General features: G+C 43.0%; 1 long non-coding RNA gene across 1 annotated transcript in view; it reads right to left on the reverse strand.

Annotated features, from left to right (window-relative positions):
* LOC127575072 (uncharacterized) overlaps nt 1-16,794 on the reverse strand; it is a 50,654-nt gene extending 33,860 nt beyond the window's left edge. The window contains exon 1 of the long non-coding RNA XR_007957003.1: nt 16,730-16,794. This is a non-coding gene — a long non-coding RNA (uncharacterized LOC127575072). The remainder of the gene's footprint in view (nt 1-16,729) is intronic.
* Nucleotides 16,795-22,381: the final 5,587 nt, after the last annotated feature.

The following is a 22,381-nucleotide window of genomic DNA, read 5'->3' on the forward strand; positions in this document are numbered from 1 at the left end:
TCAGCTCGGGGAAGGGAGAGTGGTTTTACAGTTTTTATTAGTTTGTCAAAACTGGGTGGTTGCAGTTATTTAAAAAGTCCAGTTAAAAAGTAAATCACCTTTCAGAGTCTGTGATCTGAAGTCAGTAACAATAGCAACTCAAGCACTTTTGAGGTCATGTGGCTTTATTGCCATCTACAAAGTCACCCCCACTGACCAGCACACCCCATAAACAAATGGGATTGGTTAGTGGTCTACGTGTGTGTTTTGGAAACCGCATATGGCATTCTTGAAGTAAAAATGAGTAGTGCAAACTCCGGATGATCGACATTATAGGCAGAGTTTTATCAATGAAAGGAAAAACAATTGTTTCCAATAAGCCTTCAAGTTTTTTCAATTTTTAAAGCTAAAAATGTCATGCTCCAATTAAGTTTCACATGATATAGCTGAGTGAAGAAAAGGTAATCTTGTACTAATGTTAACAGCAATGCACTGAAGTGAAAACATTTGGTGAGTCATTGCCAGCAATATCTTAGGCCAACCTGGATTTTAGTCCTGCAATTCAATTATAAGATAAGATTTCTTTATTAGTCACATGCACATTGAAACACACAGTGAAATACATCTTTTGTGTAGAGTGTTCTGGGGGCAGCCACTTGAACCCATCACCTCACAAAACACCATGACTTAAGCCTACAACCTTGGGGAGGAAAAATCACTGAGGTGGCTACTTCAGTTGCCCAGATGGTGACTGAAGTCCAATAGCCATAATGGACAATAGGATTAATGGCACAATGGTGTAACTCAGGCAAAGGGATACTGCCAGGCTGTCCTACTGCCCTCCAAGTTTAACAGTAATGGTGTTTGGGAGGGAAGTAAACCAGATTGACAATTGGCTATTGCCCGTTTCATACCATTGCACAAAGTCACAATCTACCCCTTTGATTGCTCCAAGTGTTGTATGAACACACCTTTAGAACCTGCAGGTTTGCCAGCAACAGCCATAAAAGGAAGAGCTTTCCTGAACGTCACGGGAATATGGGCCAAGGACATGGCCTTAGACACTGAGGAATGCCGTAGACAGCAGTGCTTGTTCAGAGAAAGTTATAGACTGCTTGAATGTTTCCTGCTGTGGTTTCCTTTTGCTATAACCTTTGCACACCACCAAAGCAAAAACCTGGCTGATATTCCTTATGTTCTATTTGACTCCTGGGAAGAGCAAAATGAGCAACAGTACCAGACTGACACCTACAGGCATTGCAGAAGGTTTTCACATTCCACAGAAAAATTGCCTGCAAATCTTTTTCCTTTAACACATCTTTTCCTTTGGCACCTGGCTGAACACAACCAGGAATGCAAGAGGCTACAGAGAGTGGTGGACTCAGCCGGTTTCATCACAGGTACAGCTCTCCCCACCATCATGGACATTTACAAGAGGCAATGTCTCAGGAAGACGACATCCGTCATTGAGGACCCCCACCATCCGGGCCATGCCCTCTTCTCACTGCTGCCATCAGGCCGGAGGTACAGGAGCCTGAAGACCCACACCTCAAGGTTCAACAACAGCTTCCTCCCCACTGCCGTCAGGTTCTTAAACCAACCTGAAAGACCCTAATTTTACCTCGGACTGTATTCCCCTCAACTTGCACTAATGTTGCAATGTTTTTTTTGTTTATTGTGTCATGTAAGTTATGTATAAGTTATACTAATTTATGTTTGTCGTGTTTGCAATGTACTGTGCTGCTGCTACAAAAAGCAAATTTTCATGGCATTTATACCCTGGGTATGTATGCCCATGACAATAAACTTGAACTTGAAAATCCAATGGACCTGATTGATCCCTCTGCCCAGATTCATGCTGTGCTTTCCTGGAGATCCATTATTGCTGCCACCAGGAGCTCAAGGTCGGACAACTGTGTGGAAAGGAAGCCACGGGGTTTTATCTGCAATATGCAATAGAAAAAGTATGAAGCACATTTCCTTTTATAACACTGAGGTATAAAGAATTCTCTGGCCCTTTGCACCAAGGAAAACCACATGGAAGGACATAATTTTTCTTGTTCATTTGTGGAATGGGGATGTCACTGGCGGATGCTTACTTCCGGGTACTGGTGTGGCATGAATTCCTACCTGACTTTCCAAATAATTTAATGAACAAAGGGAAAATCAGGCTGGGTCCATTAGGGATGTATGATGTCAATGCCTGACATTCCTCCTTGCACTGGGACCAGTTGATAGTTAATTCCAATGTGCAATAACAAGAAAATCAACATGTACAGAAAAAACCAGCCAGGATTTACAAAGCACCTTTCACTTCCTCAGCATCTTCCAAAAGTCTATGAAATATTTTGGTGCAAACATTATTGCAATGTAGGCACACAGTCAGCCATTTTGTGCACAGCTATATTGCACAAATAACAAAAAGAATAAATGATCAGATTGTGGCGACTCACCGTCTAGTCGGGCGAACCGGCTCGGCAGTCGGGTCGCGCGGCGTCGGAGCGACGAGGCCCAAGATGGCGGCGGGCCTCGTCTTTCCGAGCGACGGGGAGAACCCGCGCGCGGGAAAGTCCTGATGACGTAGGACTTACGTCATCGCCGGTTTTTTTGGGCGGGAGTTTTTCTCCCTTAAAGGGCCCGCACAAGGCGGGAAAATAAACGAGTTCTGTTTGGCAATCCTCAGAGTAGAGTCTTGTTTTATTCCGCGGTAGCGACCGCTACAAGATCTTAGTTTTCCTCTCGCTGGTTAGGGGGTGTCTAGGCCAGGACACTGAGAGGATTCTACTGCTTCTCTTCAAACGAAGTCCACGTGACAGGGCCTTGATTTAATGTCTCCTCCAAAATAACAACAGTCAGGATGATGCAGTACATGCTCAAAGCAGCACCTCATTCTCATCTCACTTCTGCCTAGGCGGCTCTGGAGACAGGTGAGGGCATCTGGGGATATAGGGAAAAGGTCAGTAAATGGAATTGAGGTACTGATCAGACAGGGTCCAAGACTATGAAAAACAGTCTCAAGAGGGTGAACAGTCTCTGTCTTTTCAAGTGTTCCTTGAGAACTCTTCAAGAATAACTAAATATATCAATGGAGAGAATGGAATGGGATTACAGTAGGGTTAGTGTAAATGGGTGCTTTATTGACAGCATGGACTCAAGTGGGCCAAAGCGATTTTGAATCTGACTTGATTTCATCAGGTGAAAGGTTCAGAACTGAATCACTGAATCAGAGCAATTTACATAACAGAAGTAGCCACTGTGTGCATGGAGACACCCAAGGAAAGTTTTCAACCCTCATGACCAAAATTTTATTAATTTTTTGGGATATGGGCATTATGTCAAGGCCAGCACCCCTAACTGACCTCAAGAAAGTGGTGGCGAGCTGTCTTCCATGACTTCACTGTTGTTCTTCTGGTGAAGGCGCTCAGTGCTGTTGGGGAGAGAGTTCCAGGACGTAGACCCATAAAGGAGCAGCGATATGTTTCCAAGCTGGAATACTGTGCAAGTTGGAGAGTGACACTTCAATGCTAACAGCCCAAGTAGTCAATATCCACTGATGTGCATCACCACTATGTTACTTCGCAATCATGGAGTTTAACTTTGACTCCTGGCGTAACACTGGAAATTCAGATCACCCTGCAGCCAATTTTCCAACTGTTTGAATGGATGGGTGGAAACCAAGCTTGTGATAAGCTCTCCCAGTGGGCGAGGTTCACCCCGCCTCAAGGAGCAACAAGTCGAAAATTACCCCCCTTGTGACTAGCTCCATCCGAAACAACATCTGCATCTGCCAAATCAGTCAATCTGTTTTGTTTTGACAAGATCTACCCACAGGCAATCCACACAAAAATAGTTAATTGCAGGTCTTTGTGTATTTGATCCTTTTATCCTCATGGAGAGAAAAGGATCCAACCCTTCCTCTGACAAGATGCAGCAATTCATCTTCAAACTGTCATAATATTGGCAAACTACAACATCATAACGAGAAACAAATAACATACATTTTTATTAATGGGAATAGAAAGGATGTGCTTGTTCATAGAAAGACCAAAAATGTACTTTAAGAATCGTTTCTGTTAACTGTTGTACGGAACAATTGGGGCCATTAAACTGGATAGGTGCAGCGAGCAAAGGTGTTGCCTCACAGCTCCAGTGATCACTGACCTCCTGACTTCCAGTGCTATCTGTGTGGAGTTTGCATACCTTCCCCGTGACCACGTGGATTTCTGCCAAATGCTCTGGTTTCCTCCCACAGTGTGCATCTTGCTAGGTTAAACAGCTACTGTAAATTGCTCCTAGTGTGTAGGTTAGTGGTACAATCTGAGGGAGTTGATGGGAAGGTGGAAAGGTTAAAATTAAAATTAGTGAGTGAATGGGATTGCTCAGTGAGCTGGCATAGACTTGATGGGTCAAAATGCTTCTTTCTATGTCACAATGAGATATGAAAATGTTACTGTACCTTCATTGTCATCAGATCAAAATGCCAGAATTCCCTGCCTACAATCATCAAGAGAGCACGTTCACCACACAGACTGATTGGCTTCAAGAAGAAAGACTTGAATTTACGTAAGGCTTATGTTCTAAGGAAAGGGTTATTACTTTGAAACATTAACCCCAGATGCTGCCTGACCTGCTGAGGATTTTCTGTTTCTAGTTCAGAATTCCAGTCCCTGCAGTGTTTTCCTTTTGAATTTACGTAATGCTCCTTACAATCCCCAGACATTCCCAAGTACTTTACAGTCGACGTGGTATTTTTGAAGTGTGCTCATTGTTATAAATAGGTTCTCAGCAAGGTCCCAGAAATGAGAATGGCTGTTTTTTTTTACTTTTGAAAATATTGGCCAGGAAGCTGGAGGTCCCCCTGGTCTTTAGAATAGTGCCAATGGATCTCATGGACCCACTTGAGAGAGAAGAACCACAGCAACCAAACGGCAGCACCTCGAACACTGCAGGGCTCCATCACCACAGCAGTGGAATGTCAGCCAAGATTTTGTGTTCAAATACCGGGGACCTGGAAGTTCATGTGCAACTACTTGGAGACAACCAAGGAAGGGGAAACAAACATGACTCTTGCCAGAGGCACCAGCATCACACAAACAAAATAAAAGGAAACTTTGAATAATTCTGAGACAAAAGAGATTCTGCAGAGATACTGGAGGAACTCAGCAGGTCGGGCAGCATCTATGGAGGGAAATGAACAGTCGACATTTCGGGCCGAGACCCTTCATTGGGACTGGAAAGGAAGAGGGCAGAAGCCAGAATAACATGGTCGGGGGGGGGGGGGGGGGGAGCGTTGGGGGGAGCACAGGCTGGCAGGTGACGGGTGAGTTCAGGTGAGGGGGAAGGTAGGTGGGTGCGGGAGGGGGGATGAAAGGGAGTGATGTAAGAAGCTGAGAGGTGATGGGCACAAGAGGCAAAGGGCTGAAGAACCGACCATGAAATAAAGGGAAGGAGGTGGGGAAAAGATGGGCAGGTCATGAGGGGAGGGGAGGGGAAAGAGGAGTGAGGGGGCCACGGGAATGAGGGAAGCAAAGTGGGGGGGAAGGGGAGGGTTACCGGAAGTTAGAGAAATCGATGTTGAGGTCGTCAGGTTGGAGACTCCCAAGGCAGAATATGAGGTGTTGCTTCTCAAACCTGCTTCTGGCCTTAACCTGGCAGTGGAGGAGGCCGTGGATAGACCTGTCAGTATGGGAGCAGGATGTGGAATTGAAGCGGCTGGGCACCGGGAGATCCTGCCTTTTGCGGTGGACAGAACGAAGGTGCTCAAAGAAGCGGTCATCCAATCTGCGTGGGGTCTCACCGATGTAGAGGAGGCTGCACCGGGAGCACTGGATGTAATAAATGGCACCCTCACCTGGAAGGACTGTCTGGGGCCCTGAATGGTGGTGAGGGAGGAGGTGTAGGGACAGGTGTAGCACTTTGTACAGTTGCAGGGATAAGTGCCAGGAGGGTCATCAGTGGGGAGGGACGAGTGGACAAGGGAGTCACGTAGAGAGCGATCCCTGCGGAAAGTGGGGGGGGGGGGGGGGGGGTGGTGAGGGGAAGATGTGCCTGGTGGTGGGATCCTGGGATCCTGTTGGAGGTGGTGGAAGTTGCGGAGAATGATGTGCTGGATTTGGAGGCTCCTGGGGTAGTCCCTGTTATGTTGGGGGGGGGGGAGAGGGTAGACGTGCGGGAAATGGAGGAGATACAGGTGAGGGCTGCATTGATGGTGGTGGAAGGGAAACCCCAGTTACTGAAAAAAGAGGACGTCTCTGATGTCTTGGAATGGAGAGCCTCATCATAGGAACAGATGCGGCGGAGGCAGAGGAACTAGGAGAAGGGGATGGCGTCCTTGCAAGTGACAGGGTGAGAAGAGGTGTAGTCAAGGTAACTGTGCAGGTCAGTGGGTCTCCTCTTCCCCCCACTTTGTCTTCCCTCATTCCCGTGGCCCCCTCACCCCTTCTCTTTCCCCTTTCCCGCCCTCATGACCTGCCCATCTAATCCCCACCTCCTTCCCTTTATTCCATGGTCTACTGTCCTCTCCTACCAAATTCCTTTATCTTCAGCCCTTCGCCTCTTCCACCTTTCACCTCCCAGCTTCTCCCATCACTCCCTTTCATCCACCCTCCCCACCCCACCTACCTTCCCCCTCTCACCTATCACCTGCCAGCCTGTGCTCCTTCCCCTCCATTTCCCTCCATAGATGCTGCCTGACCTGCTGAGATCCTCCAGCATTTTGTGTGCGTTGCTTTGAGTAATTCTGTTTCGTTTTCCAGAAGTGATCAACAGTACCAGTGTGACATCTACTGGTAACACAGAGAACAACAGTATTTCACCAGGGAACTCATGCCTCTAGAGAGAGACACCCACATTAGGACAGTTTGACACTTACTACCTGGCAACAACCTGACAACCATATTTACTATGACAGAGGAAGCCATTCAGCCCATCATGTCCATCCTGACACTCATCCTTAATAAATGGGGGCATCCAAATAATGTTAGCAGGGCCTTCGTCCCAGTTTTGATTGGCCTTGAGTCTTGATTGGATGCCCGCCTGTGCGTAAAGTAATGACAGAAAACAATCTCATTATCTTTAACGCTCAGTTTCAAATTCCACATTAACTGAGGTCACAACTTTGGTGTTTGTCAGAATCTGCAGGCAATTCAAGACAGACCTGTATGGATTTTGAGACTAACTGGTGTCTGGGAATGAGAGGTTAGTTGAGGCTTTATTTTGGTATAATGGTAATATGGTGGTTCTTGCTTATTTGGCAGACAAGTCAGACTGACAGCAAGGGTCTCCTTGCATAATTTCACTTGCATATCCTGATGTTCCCATCTGGGATACAGGGTCAGCACGTCCACACAGGTGCTGCAGAATGCATCATTAATTACAGGTAATTACAGTGATTTTCCTAACATTATATTGAGTTTAAAAGATCTATAGTCAACAATTCAGACTACCACTGGCAACTCAGATATGAAGCCTCAACCTATCTGAAAAATGTATAAATTATAGAGGTTTTGTTTTTGCTTTTGGTTAACCAGATGCCTGACATGCAGAAACTTGCCACTGCATCTCCATCTTCAAATGAAGCCAGAGTATTCTACACTCGCCTCCCATTTGCTTGTTAATTGAATGCTCTGTCAATTGCCATAGAGACATCCAGCACATAGAGTTAGACTAAGTCTCGCCATGGTATCTACCATCCAGGGAGCACTGTAAGTATCATTAGGAAAGGCCAGGGGGCAGCATGATGAGAGATGACTTCAAAATTACAAAGAGACTTGATAGAGAAATTGTTCCCATTGGTTCAAGAATACAAAACCAGGGCCTATAGTCACTAATAACTCCAATAAGAAATTCAAAACCAACATCTTTACCCAGAAGGACTTCCATTTCTATGGCACCTTGAATAAGCTCAAGACGTCTCAAATCACTTTACAGCAGCTCAACTATTTTTTGAAAAGTAAGCAACAGGACATCTAATTTGGGCACTGCAAACTTCCACAAGCAAGGTAATAATGACCAGATAAAATCACAGATACATTTAGGGAGTAGCTCAATATGTTTATTTATCTACTATGACAGGAAGCCATTCAGCCCATCACATCCATGCCAGCTCCCAGCAGAGCAACCCCATCAGTGCCAATGTCCCCCTCTTCATATTTCCTTTTAAGTCCTGCAACTTATTCTCTCTTACATGCCCATCACCACCCCTTTTGACTCTTGCCTATGCGAAGGGGGAATTTACATTTCCAATTAACCTACTGGCACATCTGGGGGATGTGGGGGGAAACTGAAGCACCCGGTAAAAATGCGAATAGTCACAGGGAGAACATGCAAATTCTGCAGACAGCATCAAGATGGGAGCCAGTCCCTGGAGCACTGAGGCAGCAGCACTAACTGCTGCACCACTGTAACAACCCAGTTCCCGAGGGAGAGAAGAATAGAAATTAATGACAGGAAAAGCTCACGTACAGGATAAGTACCAATATACAGTAGGTTTGTGTACTTTGCTGCAAGAAGCTTCCCATTTCTGGTCAAGCTAGAAATTCTATACCATAAAGGGTAATGGTATAAAGGGTGTTCTAGGGCAGTCGTGGGTAGACATAGGGCTCTAAGACAGATAAGAATCTCCTTCTCGAAACCTCTTCACATTCCCCCCCAAACCCACCTCCTCAGTAAACATTTGGTCACCTGCTCTTTCTTTAGCTGTCAATTTTAGCATTTTGCTTTCTGTTTTATTTTCATTCTAGGGATCTGGTTGTTATTGGACAGGTCAGCACTGATGGGCCATTTCAGGTATCAATTGTGAGCGTACAACATTGCTGGGAGTTTTAACTCACATAAAAAGCAGCCTTGATGGTAGCCGTTTTCTACCCTGAAGGGCATTAATGACCCCGATAGACTTTTAGACAACGACCTTCATTGTTACCATTGGTGAGATTTTCGTGCCAGACTTATTTAATTATTTTAATTTCCCATATACTTTGGTAGCAGTTAATTCATTAATTGGATGTGTCAACATTGCCAGTTCGAGTATTTATCACCCATCCATAACTGCCTCAGTGCAGGTGGTAGTTCCGAGTCAAAGCATTCATTTTAATTACTTAAATTCAAATTCCATAACTAAAAAAGTCCAGGGCTCTGGCTGCTAGTCTGGCGAGTTAACTATTATTCTACTGTATCCCTCATGATTCTAGAAATTCATCTGGTGCTGAAATGTCATTGTGTGGCTCCCTAATTTGTTCGGGCCGGTTGACAGTTGTTGTTAGGTCCCTAGTGTCGCACCATTTTGTTTCAGGAACAGGATACTCATCCAGCTGTCGGAAATTGCTGCTCACTTCACCACAACTTTCCCAAGTGATTCCTGAAGGCAGGAGGGGTTTACTGATGGGAACCTCCAGAGGCTGGTAAATCACATGACCTGCAGGAGCAATGTCCTCTGTTCAAAGAGACCAAAAATATTAGGGCTACCATCATGGTAATTTGAAAATAACTTTGCACAGGTTCAGACAATTTTACATTTAAAATTTTAGATTTTCCCTTCTAATATAGATGCTCCTGATGAAAAGTTGACAGAGAGCTCTCTCTGAAGAGATGAGTGCACACTGTGACTCCCTGCACTTTGCAGAAGCCTGCAATACAGACAGATGTCCTGTATCTACTCTGCCTGATCCTGTGGGCTTAAAGAAAAAAATGAACTATGGTCTGGTGTGGTAGAGAGTGTTAATAATCTCCGAATGCAACCATGAAATATGGTACACATCTGCATATGTGGGTTGGAATGGTATCCAGGCTAGGAAGTTGAGAATAAAACTGCAGATGCTGGAATCTGAAAGAAAAACAGAAATTCTGGAAGAACTGCCAGTCAACCAGCATCTGTGGAAATAGAAACAAGTCAACATTTTGGGTCAGCGACTCTTCCTCAGACTAGTTTCTCTTTCAAAGGATGTCTTTGACTGGCTGAGCTCTTCCAGCATTTCCATTTTTATACTTGCTGTGAATACAGGTTTACAGTGAATGGCCTTTTAGATAACTTTTCATTTGAGTCTTCAGTGTTAGAGCCACAGAGCATGGAAACAGGCCATTCATCCCACCATGTCCATGCTGACCAGTAGGCACCCATTTTCCAGTACAGCCCATAGCCTACAATGCCTGGACAATTCAAGTGCTCATCTAGACACGTAAATGCTGTCAGTGACTCTGCTTCCACTACTCTCTCTAACAGTGCATTCCAGGTATTCACCACTCTCTGGGTGACAGGGGTCCCCCTCAGATCCCCTCTAAATCTCTCAGCCCTTACCCTAAATTTGTGTCCTCTAATTTTATCTACCTCATATATGGGTAAAAGTTTCCTGCAGTCTCCCCTATCTCTACCTCTCAATTTTATATACCTCAATCATGTCCCCTTTTAACCTCCTTTGCTCCAGGGAAAACAGACTCTGCCTCTCCAGTCCCTCCTCATAACTGAAACACTACATCCTAGGCAATGTCCTGGTGAATCTCCTCTGCATCCTCTCCAACACTATCATATCCTTCTGTAATATGGTGACCAGAACTGCACACACTATTCCAGCTGAGGTCTGACCAGGGTTTCATAAAGTTGGAGTACAACCTCCCTGCTTTTGTATTTAATGCCCTAACTAATGAAGGCCAGTATCCCATATGCCGCCTTAACCACCTCATTGACTTGTGCTGCCACCTTTCAAGGATCTTTGGACTTGTACACCAAGATCCCCCTGTTCCTCACTACACGATAGGATCCTACCTTTCATGGCGTATACCCTAGCCTAGTTAGTACTCCCAAAATGCATCACCTCACATTTATCAGGATTAAACTCCATCTGCCATTTCTTGGCCCATTTCACAGCATAACTCTCTGCACCTTAAGACCACCCTCGATACCATCAATCTTCATGTCATCTCCAAATCTGCCTCCTATATCCACATCCAAATCATTCGTGTATATTATGATCAGCAGGGGTACCAGCACTGCTTCCTGTGGAACATCGTTAATAACAGGCATTCAAGCACAAAAATAGCACTCTGCCATCATCCTCTATCTCCTTTTGCTAAGCCAATTTTGGATCCAGTTGACCAACTTGCCCTGCATCCCACTAGCCCTAACCCTTTCAACCAGTCTCCCATGTGAGACCTTATCAAAGGCCTTCACTGAAGTCCATGCCTTTCCAAGGTCAGTAATCCTGTCAGAATTTGTTCCAATAACTTCCCTACTACTGACGTTGGGCTCACAGGTCCGTAATTACGAGGGTTTTCCTTGCTGCCCTTCTTGAAAAAATGGGAACCACATTTGCCGTCCTCCAGCCATCTGGTACTCCACTAAAGGCCAGAAAAGATTTAAAGATCTCAGTCAGAGCCTTAGCGGTCTCTTCCCTTGCAACCTGCGGAGAATCTCATTTGGCCCTTGGGATTTATCCAACTTTAAATCCACTAAGGAATCTAGTACCTCTTCACTCATTGACACTTCCAACTAGAATTTTACCTTCCCCTTCACTGAATCCTCCAACTACAAAGTCCATTTCCTTTGTGAATACCAATGAAAAGTTTTCACTTAGGACTGTACCTATACCCTCAGCTTCCTTGCAGATTACCCCTACTGTCCCTAATGGGCCTTACTCTTTCATTGGTTATTCTTTTGTCCTTAATATAATTATGAAACACCTTAGGATTCACCTTAATCCTGTCCACCAGTGATATTTCATGATCCCTCTTCGCCTTCCTAATATCCTTTTTAAGTGCCTCCCTACACACTTCATACTCTTGATAGGCTTCCCTGGTCTTTAGTTCTCTATATCTGCCATATGCTTCCTTTTTTCCCCTTTATCTAACCCTTGATAGCCCTCGAAATCCAGGGTTCCCTGTACTTGTTACCCTTGGCTTTCACCCTTACAGGAACATGTTGGCCTTGAACTCTTTCTAGTTCTCCTCTGAATGCTTTCCACTGTGTAGATGTAGATGGGCCTGCAATTACGACACTCCCAGTCTACCTTTGCCAGGTCCTTCTTATTTTAATGAAATGAACCTTCCCTCAACTTAAGACCTTTATTCCTGGCCCATCCTTATCTTTCTTTCATAACTCCATACATTTCAAATGGTTATGGTCACTATCTTCAAAATGTTCCCCCACTGATACTCCCTCTACTTGAGGGGCCACATTCCCCAAGAATGCTCCTTCCCTCGTTGGTCTATCTACATACTGGGTCAAAAAGCTCTCCTGGACACACCTCAAAAATTCTGTCCCCTCCAAGTCTTTTAGGCCAAGGCAATTAGGCAATCCCAGTTAATACTTGGGAAATTGAAATCCTCTAGTACTCTAACATTATTTTTATTACATCTCTATTATTTGCCTACATATCAGCTCGTCCATCTCCTGTAGACTGTTTGGAGGTCTGTAATACACCCCTTTCTGTTCCCAACCTCTACCCATATGGACCCATTTGAGCTTTCCAAGATATCCTCCCTCAATACTGAAGTAATGCATTCCTTGACTAACAGTCAATGCCACCTCTTTTATATCCCACAGTCTTACCTGAAAATTCTATATCCCAGGGATACTGAATCACCAGTCCTACCTGTCTTTCAACCATGTCTCAGTGACGGCAATAATATTGTAGTACCGTGTGTTAATTAAACATTTGAGTTCATCTACTTACTAGTTGGTCTCCTTGCAATAAAATAAATGCAATTTAGATTTGTAATTTCCTCAAAGTCGAGTTTATTGTCATATGCATAAGTACATGTGTGCACAGGTGCAATGAAACACTTACTTGCAGCAGCATCACAGGCACATAGCATCAGATAAGAAACATTCACAAGAAAAACAAATTAAATACAAAATTATATATCAAAGAACACAATTAGAACAAAAAAGGCCACTGTAATGCAAAGTGATGAACATGTGACTAATAAAGCTACCTTATACATGTTGCTATACTGAGTTAGTGATTAAAATTGTGCAGGTTGGTTCAAGAACCAAATGGTTGAAGAGAAGTAGCTGTACTTGAACCAGATGGTGTATGACCTTACCCGATGGTAGCTATGAGAGGATGGCATGCCCTGGATGGTGGGGATCTTTAATGATAGATGTGGCTTCTTGAGGCAGCTCCTCATGTAGATACTTGTAGATGGTGGGGAGGGATGTGCCAGTGATGTTTTGGGCTGAGTCCATTACTCTCTGCAGCTTCTTATATTCCTGCACATTTGAATTGACGTACCAGACCATGATGCAACTGGACAGGATACTTTCAACAGTACATCTGTAGAAGTTTGTAAGAGTGTTCAGTGACAAGCTGAACCTCCTTAACCTGCTAAGAAAGTGAATCTTCACAGAACTATCCTCTGACTTCTCCTAAACCTAAGGAGCATTCATGGACTAGTACTCCCTGCTTTGTGTTCACCTGTCCATCCTGTTACATTTTCTTATTCCGTAGCAGCACAGTAGCAGCTTTGTGGTCTTATTAATTGGGTGTGGATATGTATCAATGTTTATGTTAATCAGGAGGTTCGAATTGATGATATGAATTAAACTCTGCCAGGGAATTTAAATTCAATTAAATGGATCTGAAACTAAAAGCTTCAGTAATTGTTACCATGAAATTACGGATTGTCAATAATAATCCATTTGGATTACTAAATTGACTCTAGAACCACATCAACATGTTGATTCTTAGCTTGGCTCCGATAATAACTACTAGGTTCAAGTGTAATTAGGGATAATAACAAATGCAGATGGTACCCACATCCTAAGAATTAATATTAAAACTTCTTGTGAGACTTATTATAATCATTATACAACTCAATCTATTGCAGTCCTTTGATCAGAGTTGTCTGGAACCTGGCCTGTCCAACAAAGACCACAAAGTTGAATGATTGCAAATCTGGAGGCCAGCTACAAACCGATCGCTGTAACTGAGAGGGCTTTTTTTCCTCTCATGTGGCAGCTTCTTGTAACTCTTTTTCCTGAATTTCTTTGTCAACTTCCTTTGAAAGTCATTACTGAATCTGTTTCCCTTTCAGGCTGCATGTTCCTGTTCATAGGGTGGAATAAACAAAACATCTGCCTCTCTGGTTCTTTTGTTTGAAAGCAAGTGTCAGCTACGCAAGGGACCGTCACTGCAGTAAATACATAGAGGTGATAGTAAATAACACAAAGAAAAAATTCCACTGATGAATGAACTAGAAAAGGAAGGCTCGGACAGTGGACCTGAGTTTATTTGGCCTTACCTGGGTCCCAGACTGAAAAGTCCTCACTTTCTATCAATGAGAAGACAATAAGATTGCTAGACATGCTACTGCATGTGAAAATTCATTCCTTTGCTTGATTTAGTTTACTAATTCTGAGTCCATACCTGGCTTGTCATGGCATTCTCACCCATGTTTCTGTGGGAGAACAGTAGAGGACTTTCAGTACCATCTTTGACATGTGCTTGCCTGTTCTGCCAAGGAGGCACTTAAGTTGTTGAAGTTTGTCCCACTGTTGCATAGTCTGGCAATGATTGTTCCAGACTCAATAAAATCCCTTTTCTCTGAAAGATGGAGCCATTACGGGCTGCTCCAATTAAACAAGTTCATGGGAATAAAAACAATTAGAGTGAGTTTGCGTGGGCAATAGGGTTTAAAGTAGGTACTATCAGAGACGTAGAGCTTATCTGGGATCCCAGTTTCCTGCCTGTTGGTTCAATTCATTTTTGGCTGACATTTCTTCTTGCATACTTGCCAATTGGCTGGGTTGGATCCAAGCAATTGTCAAATATCCAGAGCATGCCAAAGGGCTCAGAGGGCATATCGCCACAAGCATATTTTTCTTATGTACAGTTATAGAACAAGTACTATTTCTGTTCTACGTGTGCTCAGAGTCCAATGCAGTACAAAGAACTATTAAGCATTGATACTTTCAAACCCAAGAATCAACCTTTGCAAAATGAAATGTTACAAAAGCAAAGAAACTCAACAGCTCTCTCACACACAAATCTTTGGAGACAGCTGGAAGTTAGTAGGGCTTATGATAAAAGCAAATAGAAGTAGAAATGTTGGATCACTGAAGGCAGGATATGGTAACATGTTTTCAAACTTCAGATCAGACATTCAGTCCCATTAATGTTAAACCAGCACAAGTGATGGTGATCATGAAACCATCGGTCTGTTGCAAAAATCCATCAGACTCACTAATGTCCTATAGGAAAGGATATCTGTCTGTCAGCAGTTGCAGAGATAGAAAATTTTAAAAATGCATAATTGTAAATTTGCCTTCTAACAAAGCTGAACAAAAGCAACTACGGATGGAGAATCAAGAATGGCATTGCAGCAGAGTCCATTCCCAAAACAAATTCTAACAAGTAGTTTTGTTTTTCATTCATATTGTGAGATCTGGACATTGGTAGCGTTGCCAACATTTATTGTCATCCCTTACTGCCCTTGAGAAGTGGCGAAAAGCCACCTTTTGAAGTGCTTCTGGTGAGGGTGCTCCCACAGTGCTGTTAGGTAGGGACTTCCAGGATTTAGACCCAATGGCAATGAAGGACTGGTGCTATATTTCTGATACAGAATGGTGTATAACTAAGAGGGGAAACCTGTGTATGGTGGTGTTCATAAGCACCCGCTGCCTTGTCCTTGGTGGTAGAGGGTGCAGATTTGGGAGATGCTGTTGGAGTAGCCAAACTGAATGCAATGCATTTCATAGATAATACATGTTGCAGCCACGGTGCATGAGTGGTGGAATGAGTGAATGTGTAGATTGATAGATAGGGTGACAATCAGACAGGCTGATTTATCCTGGTCAAGCTTCTTGACTGCTTTGGAGATGCATTCATCCAAACTAATGGAGAGTATATCATAGCACATCTGACTTTTACTTTGCATATGGTGGAAGGTCTTGGGATCGATCACTCGCCACAGGTTACTCAACTTCTGACCTGCACTTGTAGTCACAATATTTGAACTGCTGGTCCAGTTGACTTTCTCGTCAATAGTGATCGCCTGTACACATTTATAGTGGAGGACTTAGCAATGGTAGTGCCACTGAATATCAAGTGTAGATGGTCAGATTTTTGTTAGAGTTGTTCAGTGCCTGATATCTTTGTTACACAACTTATTTGCCACTTTGCAGGCATGCACTTCTTCATTTGATGAGAAATTGCATATAAAAATGAACATTATTCAATCAGCAAACATCCCCACTTCCGACCTTATGATGGAAGAGGGGTCACTGATTGAGCAGTTGAAGATCACTGGGGCTAGGATACTGCCCTAGAGAACTCCAGGGATGGTCCTTGGGTTGGAATGACTCGCTCTTCATTATCCATTAACTTCAATGCTGCTTTGATGTTGATAGGGATATGGTGGTAGTGTAGTGTTTAATTTAACAGACTAATAACCCAAAGGTAACAATCCGGAGTCCAAAACAAACCAAGGCAGCATGGAATTTACATTCAATTAATAGTCTAGTTTGGGAATTAAAAAGCTACTCTTAGTAATGGCATCCATCAGCTGCTAAATTGTCGTAAAGACCATCTGGTTCACAAATGTCCTTCAGGGGACGAATCTGCCAACCTTGCATGTCTGGCCTACATGTAAATTCAGACCTACACATAGCAATATGATTGATGCTTAAAATGAAACATCCACTGAAATGCCACTCTGCTTAGGGAACTGAAGGGTGGTAATAAATACTGGCTTTGCCAGTGATGCCCATAAATAAATGAAAAAAAATGCCCAATCAATGAAAAATAAAAGTTACTCTCACCTTAAGGTCTTTGGTTCATACTTGGACCAAGGCTGTGATGAGGTCTGGAGCAGGTACTGGTCAAGCCCAAACTGTTACCATTACTCGGGTTACCGGAGATAAGTGGTGCTCGAAAACACACCTTTCATCATGTTCCTGTTGACTGGAAGTAGATGTGATTGGGCAATGATTAGCCAGATTGGATTGTTTCTGCTTTTCGTGAGCAGGACATCTGTGGGCAATTTCCCACATTGTCTGGATGGCTGTGTAATCATTATGTAACAGTACCAGTAAAACAGCTGTTCTGGACTAATAATCCAGTTGAACATCAATTTATGCTGGCAAACGAAAACTGAAGTACGGAAATCAAAAGCTGACTTCAGTAAAAATTGAAGTGCTTCACTAAAGACCTTCACAGAAGTCACTGTCCAGTCCAGTTTACAACTCCATTCCTACTTCAATGTAAAGCCATTCAGACACCACCTTCTTGGGGACCAGTAGGGATAGGCAATGTACTACCTATTACATACCAGAGCAAGAAAATTTTACTAAAAACACATTCAGTCCTGTATACACCCAGCAATCATTTCTAAGTTAATTCCTTCAGGAAGAAACACCCTTTATCTTGTCAGTTGAGATATTTGCCAACACATTCAAGTTCACAAAACCCAACCTTCCTTCTCCCCTCCCTCTCAATTACAGGTTAACAGTTCTCAATATCCTTTAAGCTCTCATGACTGTTCACAGCTGACAATCTACAGGCCAAGAGAAGCTGATAAACCCATGCCTTTGCTTTACACACAAGAAAACACAAATTAATTATTCTGTTTCTCATGATTAAGCACTCGCACTGTGATTGGTGGCTGAATGCAAGGTGCAGTTATGGGGATCAGCACCCATCCAGTCAGAGAAGTTGACTCTTGCAAGGGATTTCTCCTCATTTCAAACAATTTATTTTAAGATGGTCACATAGCAAAAATTGTGGTCAGGAATTTTAAAAAAATACTGAACAAGTCATTGATAAAGAATGTAGACTTTAAATTTATCACCTGTCACTTGTAATTGTTAATTCTGTTCTAATGAGTCAAAGTGGCTGTGGGCCACTGAGGGCTGATCATTATATTCCCGCTGAATCTGGATAGAACATTTCCTTGAAAGCATGCCAGCAACTGTCAACAACTTACTGGAATGAATAGCTTTCAACTTAAATCATTTACCTATCAGTTTTGGGGAGGTGGGGTAGAAGAAATCAGATTCTTCTTCGATGCTATTTCTCTCTGGAGAAAAAAAGGGCAAAAGCTTGTGTACTTAGACCAGCAAAGCTTATTGTACTCTTTCTTCTGTCAATAACTTACTGAGGAGCTATTCAAGATTTATTTGCAAGTTTACCAGGTAGCCAGGAATTCTGGGCTCGATGTCTGGATTTTCCTTGTGCTAGCAGATGATAGGTTTGGTTTGGGTACAGGTAGCTGAATTTATACCTCACTATCTCTGCATTAGTCAGATAAAAGTTAAATATCATGCCTCATCAAACCCCTGTTGGAAATGCCTGTGTATTCCTGAGCATACTTGTGTGTGTCTTAGCAAAATTGTGTCCATGTGTGTCTGTTTACATCTGTGTCCATGAACACGCACCTGTGTACATGAATACATTATATACATATGTATCTGTTCCTATTTGTGTACATATATGTGTGCAACTGTGTATGAATGTGCATGCATGTATGCACACTTTTGTGCATGTACTTGTGAGTGTGCCATCATACATACAGTATACATGAGTGTATCAGCTTACATACACTTGTTTCTAGGTAAAAATGTACGTGTGTGACTCTACCTGCATATATACACACATTTCGTTAAGCCTCAGAGTAACTCATAAATTTTATCACAGCCTCAAGATATCCCAATGCTTTTACAGCCAATGAAGTACTTTTTGAGGTGCAGTTGATATTATAAGCCATGAAAATACTGCAACCAAATTTCTGCACAATCTAATTGTGTGTGCACACATGTGTGCCTGCACATGCACGTGTATACAGATTTCTAATCCAATCATGGGAATTAAGTTGGGAATTAAATTCCATGAATTTGCTGATTTAAAGCTCGGTAATGGGAAAAAATGCATGAAGCCCTCAGATTGTCAAATACTCAACTGGTTCACCAGTGTCCTTCAGAGAAGGGCACCAAGCACCCTAAACAAGGTTAGCTTCCGATAGCCTTGAGCCAGTTAAGACTGAGTTTGCTTCCTGTACATCCAAAAATCAGTAAATGGTCCTGTAAATAGCACAGTGAAATAGTTCTATTTAATGTCAACCAAAATGCAATGCATTGTTGCTAAACATGATAGGAATTGAATTCTTAGCTTCAGATGTTAAGAAGAACCTCACTCTGATGAAGGTCCTCATCTGCTGTACTGTACTTTACATTTTACAGCTCATACAGTGAATCTTATTTGGTCAATACTTGAAGACAACCCTGTCAGGCTAGTCCACTAAAGATAATAAAAGATGGATGCAGCTTTAATCTTCTTCGTCAATGCACATCCCAAAATGGTTAGCACTTAAAAATTTCTCAGCATCATTTTTGACGTCATTGGCATGGTTGCCTTAAGGAACTGGTTGTGATCATTTTCCTAACAAAAAGAGCAAATGCCAGAAATAAGCAGGTCAGAAAACATCTGTGGGGAAAGAGGGGTAGGCAGAGTTAACACATAGGTTCACTGACCCATCATCAAAACTGTAAAGTTAGGTTATAAACAAGCTTCAAATCACAGAGCAGTATGGGGGAGTGGAGTACAACAGGGATAGCGCAGGAAGCAAGAGACACTACATGGTAAAAGGGATAACAACGCAAGACAAAAGGAAGTGGTAATGGGGCAAGAAACAAGAAATGAATCCAGAGAAAACATAAATAGAAACAGCAACAACATTATCTGAAATTCCTGAAGAGTACAGTGAGTTCAAAAGATGATACGCTGTTCCTAGCACTTGCATTGGACTTTGTAGGTAGTGGTTAAGTGACTGAGTAGGTAGTGAAAGGTTGGGTCACATAGCTTTAAACTGAACAAAGTGCTCTGCAAGGCACTCATGCAACTCCATTCGATCTCCCTGGTGTATAGGAACCTTCAGTGCGAGTAGAAAATGCTGCAAACAAGAACACAAGACAATAGCAGGATTAGGCCACTCAGCCCCTCAAGCTTGCCCCACCATTCAATATGATCATGACTGATTTACGCTGGCATCACGTTCTCTTCTGTGCCACCTTAAACATCTCAACTTCCACCCTATCAAGCCCCCTTAGAATCATATGTTTCAGTAATATCACCCCTCATCCTTTTGAACTCCAATGAATAAAAACTGAAACTGTCTAGCCTCATACCACAATGATCTTCTTGAACCTTTCATGATTTGATGAAACAGGGCTGCTTGCTTGGCAACTTCAGATAGCAGTTAAGAGAGTACCATGTAGGAGATTGAGGGGTGACCTGACAAACGTATACAAGATCATGAAGTGCATAGATAGGGTGAAAGCACACAGTCTTTTTCCCCAGGGAGGAGGTGCTAAAAACAAGAGGGCATAGGTTTAAGATCAGAGGCGAGAGATTTAAAAGGGACACCAGGGGCAACTTTGTCACGCAAAGGATGGTGCGTATTTGGAATGAGCTGCCAGAGATAGTGGTTGAGGCGGGCACATTAGCAACATTTAAAAGACATCTAGATAAACACATGGATAGGAGGGGTTTAGGGGCTATGGGCCAAACGTGGGCGGATAGGATTAGCTCACTGGACAACACAGTCAGCATGGACCAGTTGGGCCGAAGGGCCTGCTTCGATGCTGTGATTCTACGGGCATGTGAGAATGGAGTCATGTAAAGGCAGATGAAGAAAAGACAATTGCTTAAGGCCTTCACTGGACCATTTGGGGTGTTAGAACAATTCAACAGCTTCGAAGATGATTGGTGAGGTAGGGAAGTGGATGTTGCATATGTGGACTTTAGTAAAGCTTTCATCCCTAATTCACAGAGACTTGGTAGACTGAATTCAAAATTGGCTTGGTCTTAAAAGAGAGTGGGTAGTGGTGGAGGGATGTTATTCTGACTAGAGGTTTGGCACCAGTAGCACTCCGCAGGATCAGTGCTGATGATGATGTGATATATAAACGATTTGGATGAAAAATGTTGGTGGGCTGATTAGTACGTTTGCAGATGACAGAAAAATTGGCAGAGATGTGGACGGTGAGGAAGGTTATCAAAGGATACAGCAGATATAACTCAGTTGGAAATATGGACAGGGAAATGGCAGATGGAATTTAATCAGGACAAGTATGAGGTGTTGCACTTTGGTAGGTCAAAAGTATATACTGTAGTAAATGGCAGGAACTTTAGGAGAATTGATGTACAGAGGTATCTTGGGGGCACAAGTCCATAGCTTCCTGAAAGTGGTAAGACAAGAAGACAGAGTGGTAAAGGCAGCATATGGCATACATGCTTTCATCGGTTGCGGTGTTGAGTATAAAAATCAGGAAGCTATGTTGCAGCTGTATAAATCTGTGGCTAGGCCACATTTGGAGTATTTGTGTGTTCTGGTTGCCGCATTACAGGAAGGATGTGAAGTCTTTGGAGAAGGTGCAGAAGAGGTTCACCAGGCTGTTGCCTGGATTACATAGTATTAGATACAAGTAGAGGTTGGGCAAACTTGAAATGTTTTCTCTGGAACAGAGGCTGAGGGTGACCTGATGGAAGTATATAAGATTATGAGATGCATACAGAGGGTAGATAGAGTACTTTTCCCCAGGGTGTAAATGTCTAATATTAGAAGGAATAGATTTAAAATGAGAGGGGTAAAGTTTAAAGATTTATGAGGCAAGTTGTTTTTTTTATTTTACACAGAGAGTAGTAGGTGCTTGGAATGCACTTTCGGGGGAGTTAGTGGAAGCAGATACAATAGTACGATTTATCAGGCACTTAGACAGGCATATGAACAGGCAGGGAATGGAGAGTGCAGGCAGATGGGATAAGTTTAAATTGGCATCATGGTCTGCACAGACCTCATGGGCCAAAGGGCTTTTTCTTGTGCTGTACAGTTCTATATTCTATGTTCTGGTTCCTCGTTGGTCCCAACTTTTTGTTTCACAGATTCTTTTCTAAAACTAATTTCAACTCTCAGACAGTCACAATGGGATACAATTTCATACCCTTTGTCTTACTGGTCCAGTGAATCATGGCATGTACCCCTATACTTTCATCATGATTACGGTTTCCACTCATATCCAGGAACAGCTATTGAGGATCCAAGAACTAAACCAGGCAGGTTCCTACAGGCTTCATGTGAGTGGAAAGCCTGACACTTTCCTGGCAGTGAGAAGTTGTGCCGAAACCAGCTTAAGTTTTGCAACAAACAGGAAATAAATACTTATCGTTAAAGCCTGTGATCAAAGTAAACAGTTGCCTTTGCCATCGGTTCTTTCTGTCACTATCAGGAGTGTGACCAAAATACAAAACCTAACTAGGCTTATCCAGTGAGACAGAGGCTACTCTTTCTTTAACAAGGCAGCCCGAGACCAAGCTGCCTGGAACACTCAAAGTACTTTAATTGGCCATTTGGTCAAGGTACAGAAAACTTGCTCATCGCTAGTTCATTTATACAGATTCAGACAGAAATGAGCTGCAAT

The sequence above is a fragment of the Pristis pectinata genome, chromosome 10, assembly GCF_009764475.1.
Source record: "Pristis pectinata isolate sPriPec2 chromosome 10, sPriPec2.1.pri, whole genome shotgun sequence".
NCBI lineage: Eukaryota > Metazoa > Chordata > Chondrichthyes > Rhinopristiformes > Pristidae > Pristis > Pristis pectinata.